General features: G+C 44.4%; 1 long non-coding RNA gene across 1 annotated transcript; it reads left to right on the top strand.

Annotated features, from left to right (window-relative positions):
* Positions 1–667: 667 nt before the first annotated feature.
* Positions 668–3,077, top strand: LOC128805068 (uncharacterized). Its single transcript, XR_008436267.1, has 3 exons — positions 668–1,443; positions 2,345–2,460; positions 2,992–3,077. It is a non-coding gene; the product is annotated as an uncharacterized LOC128805068 (long non-coding RNA).
* Positions 3,078–6,662: the final 3,585 nt, after the last annotated feature.

The raw sequence follows: 6,662 nt of genomic DNA, 5'->3' as shown, positions 1-6,662 counted from the left end.
TGTAAGGCTCATGGCAAATAAAGCCTCCCTGCCATAGCATGGGAAGTTTGCTATAACCAGAAAAAAAAATTATCCAAGAGCAACAATGTTTATTTTCCACACTCTATTAGTAGCCCAGAAACAATTCAAGCATGTTACTAAAAACCGAACCCAGCTAATTAAAAATAATGTTCCAAAGCTCCACTGATGTGTTTTGCATCTGGAGCTGGCTTCTGCAAATAAACATACACAAAACGAAGGACAAATCACAATAAATCTAAGCAGACAGGTACAAACAAATTGGTCTGTGGAAGTGACATGTCTCTCTGCTTAAATGTCTACCACAAATCCCAAGGAGATGTGGTAGGATTTAATCTAATTGGGTTTGCCACTTCCCTGCAGCTTAATGTGAGAATAACAGCAATTATATATGACTGTACTTAGCTCAGTACCAAAAATCCATTTATTAGGCTATTAGAAGCTATAGAAATCTGGGTTTTGAGATAATTTTGATATGCTGGTTAAACACTTGGCCTGCTAGCTGTTTTGTGGTTACAGTTTCCAAATTGCCACTGATGAGGTGGTGGTAGAAAAGCAGATGCAGTTAAGCACTTCAAGGGATGGCATAGAAAGGTTTTCTTCTCACTTCAGGATCCATAACGGCACCTTAGAAGTTGGCTCAGTGCTCTGCAAATCTCAAAACATTCATCAAGAGCCTGAGAAACCAAGAAGCTGCTGAGGTTCAGAAATCTGTTGATCATAAAGCAAAGCACCTTTGCACGTGTGGGTCCCCACAAGAATTGGCACAGCAGGCACAGAGATGCCAAAAGAATGATGTTTAAGGCCAGCATTATGGGGCAACAGAGGGGAGAGCCTCTAGTTTTTCAGCATTTGAGAGGGTACGATTAGCAAGAAATGTAAGAAAAGCCATTGGGCCACTCCAAAAAAATGTAGTCTTGTCACTCTCCTGCCTGTTCAGTCTGCAAGGGGAGCAGGTGACTGATAGGCTCCATGTGGAGCTCAGCATGAGAAAGCTGCATAGCCCTGTCCTCTAAGCCTTTGTCAGCTCACACAACAATCATAAAACCCTTCTTGCCAAACAGATGTTTGCAAATGAGGCTGTAAACCTTCACAACTTCATTTTTTTTCCTAAACCACGGTGAGTACTGGAATAAAAGTGGATTTTTTTTGATGTCTGAAAATCTTCACCTGTAGCCACAGTTCTCCAGTGCTCACCCTGTGGGAGTAAACCCCTAACAAATGGTTCCTTCAGCTCCCCCCACACTCCAGTGAGGGCCTGCAGTGGGGGAGGACTCAGGGGCTCTCTGTGACCTCTCAGATACCACTCACAAGGTATTGGGGCCATATTCAACCTGCAGATTTGTTTTCAAAGCCAGCCTTACAACATGAGATGCTTACATTCAGCACCTGGAATTACGAAGGCTCGGTTTTACTCCCAACGAAGTGAGTGATCATGGAGATGTATCCATGGAGACACAGGGGCTGTGAATGTCTAACTTTCCATCCAGAAACTTCCCAGCCTAACTGTCCTGGCAGCTGAGATGTTGATCACCTTGCACAGCAGTCTGGGTTACACATAATTTTAGAGATTTCTCTTTTCCAGGGCTCAACTCTGATCCAAATGGACAACTATCAGAAATTAACACAATTCCAATGAGCTCTGCTTGATTCAGTCACCCCACTGATTACCTGCTAGAATTCAAAGAATGTTAGTTAAGGTCCCTGTCCAGCTGCTGCAAAGTACTTCTATGGGAAGTGAATAAATGTAAACCTAGTTATGGGCATTGTTTTTGGGGTAAAAGAACAGTGAACAGAAAGGATTGTTTAACAAAATCATCACCCTTATTGCTCTCATTGCAGCACCACAAACATGGGTGGCAACCTCTCTCCAAAGGTGCAGGCATCCTGAACCTGTCCGGTTTTCTGCTGCCTTCTAGCCTTAGGATTACTTTAAAAAGGTTATAATGAACACAATTACCCAGACTGATATCTGAAATGAATGCACAGTTCAAGGGAGCAGCTTTAGGACTGGCTGTGGATTTGAAGTCCCTTTTGTCCCCACATACCCCGACCCCTGCCCCCACTCTTATGGGGATGGCAGTGGCATTAAGCACTGCAGTGGGGCAGGCAAGGCTATGCTCCCTAAGGAAGGTCCCTGTCTCCTCTGAAGGAAAGGCTCCAGGTGAAGTAGAAACGCTCCCAAATCAGCCCAAAAGCTGTTGAGCGCCAGGCACCACCCAGCTCTGAGGATGGGTGGGAAACACAGGAGAAAACTCCCACTCTCCTGTAAAAAAGCTGATAAAATCCTACTGGGAAACACAGGCTCTTGTTTATGCTTCTGCAGGTGAGATCTTACCTCTTGTCACCTGGCTCCCAGAGAAGCAGTGAAGAGGAACACACAAAGGTCTCTTTTATGCTACCAGCGTCCCTGGGATTCCCAGGTTCAAACACCTGAATGAGGTGGGTGCAGCTACCCTGGACAAAAATTGGTTTTGAGAATATTCACCTTGATCAGCCCAAGTCAAGGGCCAATAAAATCCTACACATTCTGAGGAAACTCTTTAACCAAAAGTTTTGTTTTACATGCTCATATCCTTCTGTGAGTATGAGGGGGTGACCAAGCATTTCCCCCAGAAAACCTCTAAATTGTAGCTGAAATGGGGATGCACTAAAACACTTCTGACTCCTCAGAAGACACATCCTTCAGCATTACATTTAGAGACGCAGGAATTATCAGGATGGGATCTCAAATGGCTGCAGTTCATCACACCCTAGCAAATTCACTGCACCACACAACCTGATGGCACATGACAAAGTGTGACAACTGATGTGTATTGCTCAGGAGAGATTGTCGATATGTGCTGAATATTTTCTAAACTGTTATTGCAAAACATATGTTTCCGAGGGGTAATGATACAGTGGGTCTGAATAACTCATAAAAATTATGAATGAAGTGTTCTCACCTTCATTTGACCTTTTTTACTTCTCCAGCAGACAGAGCTAAATGTGTGGCACACCAGAATGCATCTGAAGAAGAGACAGATGATAAGAAGAAGCTCTTAAGAACTGCTTATTCCGCTGGCTCTATTAGTTCAGCTTGCTTGCACAGAAAGAATTTCCCTGCACGTGTGAACATGAGCACAGATCAATAAAGGGAAATATCCATGCTGATCCTTTCTTAGCCTGAACTCCTCCAAACAAGATGCACACACAGTCCAATGCCTTGTGGAAGGCTGGAGACAGGGGTTGTGCATGAGGAACCACAGAAATCATGGTGCTGTTCTCCCTGCACAGAGCATCTCCAGCACCAGCTGGGAGCATTCATTCCACCCTTGGCTGATGTCACAAAGCTGTTTGGAAGCTTTAACTCTCATTTTCCTGTCTCCTACAGCCAAGGTCTGCTTGGCTGCTCACCTTGTCAGAGATCCTAAGAGATCTTACTTGCCTTAAAAATATGACTGCTTGACATGTTTTTCAAACATCAAAAGGAGAGCAATATATTTCAAATGTCAAGAAGAGAGTAATACCTGTGTGCCCTTGGAAACACATACAGGCTGTAAAAATACAGTTTGGTCAACCAAAACAAAGCATCTCCTATCCATAAGAAAGTAATCCAGATTAGCAGCAATGGTTCCAATGCAATCAGCCTGCCCTAGGACAGGAGGAGTGCCTCGGTTTAAGGCTTGCTGCTGTCTTCTCACACCTCACATCTGTCAATTCTTTTTTCCCCATCATCACCTGTATATGCTGAATTTTCACCACATGCTGAGTGCTTCTGGGAATGCTTGGTGGTCTAAAGCCTTTGCCGGCTTTGGGAGTGTCCATCCCTTTCCTTTCAATGCTCTCTGGGTCAGGTACTCACATGGTTTGGTTTATCCCAGATAAACCTCTCAATGCTATTTTCATTTCTGTAAATGTATCCAAGCCCAGCCAGAGGGATTTATCTCCGGCAGGCACCGGGATTCTCAGCTCTGATCTGCCCATGGCATTCATTTCACTTTGCCATTAAGGCCCAGGGAGTTTTTCAGGGCGTGGATTTTCTGAGGCATTTAACAGTCTCCTTGTCTGACTCTGCATCACCTGCCTCACTCCCCTGCCAGTGCCTAGGGCATGATGGGCAGGAGGAATGGGCAGCATTTTGTCACTGAGGAAGGAATTTCACACACTCTGCTGAACAATCCCACAGATGCTGCTATGACAGCTGACAGGTGATTTTCACAAGGCTCTACGTTTCCTCGCAATTCAGCCTGTGGTCTCCAGACACAGCCAGGGCTATGCAGAAACCCTTGGAAAGGATTTGTGTCCACACTGTGAGTTCTCGGAGGAACTCATAAGGAGGAATTACATTTGGAGAGGTGGAGGGTACCCAGAGCAGGCACCTAGGAATGTGGTTGGGCGTGGTGGAAGAGCTGGGTGTGTGCTGAGCTGGGTACGAAGGCTCTTCTGGGAGGGCACAGCCAGACACGTGCTACACCCATCTCCCTCTGCTTCTGGCTTGGTCTTTGCTATCTTGAAGCATCAGGGAGCAGGCAGCAAACAGCATTAAGGACACCTATCTACTAATTGAAGCCATGCACAGGAGTCTGCACAGAAAACATGTTGCAGAAGTGCTAAACCACTGCAAATGTTAGAAAGGCACGGGGTAAAAAGGAGGGGATTGCAAACAGGAGCGAGCAAGCATCAAACACAAAGGAAGTTGTAATGAGAGCAGGAGCGTGAAGAGTGGCAATACAGCATGGGAAAGATAAAGATGGAACAAGAATGGGATCAAGAGAGAGCTCACAGAAAGGATGGGGAGGAAGAAAAATTTGAAATGGAAACTATGAAAATGGAATATGATTTCCAGAGGGAAAGAATAAGGGTGAATGAGGGTCCTACTGGGTCAGCCCATGCATATTTAGTCAGTTATAATAAGGCAAAATTGCTTCCTCATTACAAAGAAGGGAATGATGTTGATATGTTTTTGCAGTCTTTTAAAAAACTGTACAGAACTTATAATTGGTGAGAGGAGGCATGGGCACCACAGTTCAGCCCCTGTGCCATGGGAAAGCCCTGGAGGCCTGTGCCAGGCTGGTTGATAATGACTGCCCTGACTATCAAATTGTGCACGGAGCCTTCCTGAGAAGGTATGGGCTTGACCCCAGAGACCTGCAGGGTTACACTTGGGTCTCCAAGGAAAGGCTCTGATAACTCCTTTCCTCAATTGGCTATAGAAATGACAAATTTATTTAACAGGTGGATAGAAGGTGAAAAGATATCTGTATCTGGGTTTTTCCCCCCCTTTTTTTTTTTTTTTTTTGTTAAATGATGAAATTATCTTGAGGAGCAGCTTCTAGAAGATGTTATGGATGATTTGGGAGCCCACTAGACAGAAAGTCCTTCTATCAAAATTTTCAGCCTATGAATCAAAGCAATTTTTTATGAGAAAAGTAATGGGAATCCTACCTACTTCCACAAAGTCTTGCCCCTTCTTTCAGAAACAACCAGAAACAGACAACAAAATACACAACTTCCAGAATTTTCTAAGCCACAATCTATTACTTCAAGAACATAATAACCTAAATCTCATTACATTTCATATGCAGAGACCACAGATATGCCATGGAGCCTGATGGAGGAGATCAGTTCTTGTGCTTAATTCAGCACTGTAAAAAGAGTTTTACATGAGCAAGTTCAGATGCAGTTTGTTAAAAGACCCTTAGAGGAAGCACTCACACCAGCCTGTGTTTCCTGGGGTGGTTGGCTCCTTCCTCCTGGAAAGCATTACCCACAATGCAGCCACATTCCAGCCTGGATTTCCATTTCAAACAAAGCAGGAAGGACTGGAAAGTGGCTGCAATAGGAGACAGATGTTTTTCTCTGCTTTCTGAACTATTTACTGTTTGTAATGAGTCTGTAAAACTCAACGTTGACTCAGCTACTGCATTCCCAAATTCCTTCCAGATTCTTGATTCAGTCTCCTCTCTGCCTGGCAGTGTCCTGCTGCTTGCTCTCACCCTTCCCTGCAGCTCCAGGGGCAGCACATCCCTTTTAACAGCACAGCAGCCCCGAGGTGCTTTGCACCAGGCTCTGCAGCCAAGGCTAGAATGAAGAAATTTGCTGTCTTCAATATAATTTTCTATTGATCATTTATCCTTTCTCTTTTTAACTCACCCATTTTCTCATTTACTTTCTAATACCCTTAACAGAATATCCATTATACTTCTTACTTACCTCTGACCATTTTATCTTCAAATTCCCCCTGAATCTGCCTGTGTGTACAGCCACCTTACTGCCAGCATCATTTGGGCTTTCATTTCATTGCCTTTTCATGTTCTGGATAGGTTTTGGCATGGATAATTTCCTGCATTTTGAGGTGAGAAGAAAACAGCATTTCTTTCTCCTTGAACTCCTGCTTCTCTTCTAATTCTTGTGTAAAAGCCTCTATCATCTACAAGGATTTCAGTGGAGGAATTACCACCACCTCCTCACATCGTATTTCCCTCTCTCTACAGAGGTCACATCCAGACAGGGGCTTCACTGAGGGGCTCTGCTGACATCAAAGGGAGCAGATTTTGGTTTAAAGGCATTTCTTGAACATTTCCCTGCAGTTCCCATACTTGCATATGCTGTACTCTATTTCCCATCTGTGCTAGTGTGAAAAGAGCTGCCTGTGGGCCATC

The sequence above is a fragment of the Vidua macroura genome, chromosome 3 (assembly GCF_024509145.1).
Source record: "Vidua macroura isolate BioBank_ID:100142 chromosome 3, ASM2450914v1, whole genome shotgun sequence".
Lineage (NCBI taxonomy): Eukaryota > Metazoa > Chordata > Aves > Passeriformes > Viduidae > Vidua > Vidua macroura.
This window is presented reverse-complemented; position numbering and strand designations above follow the sequence as displayed.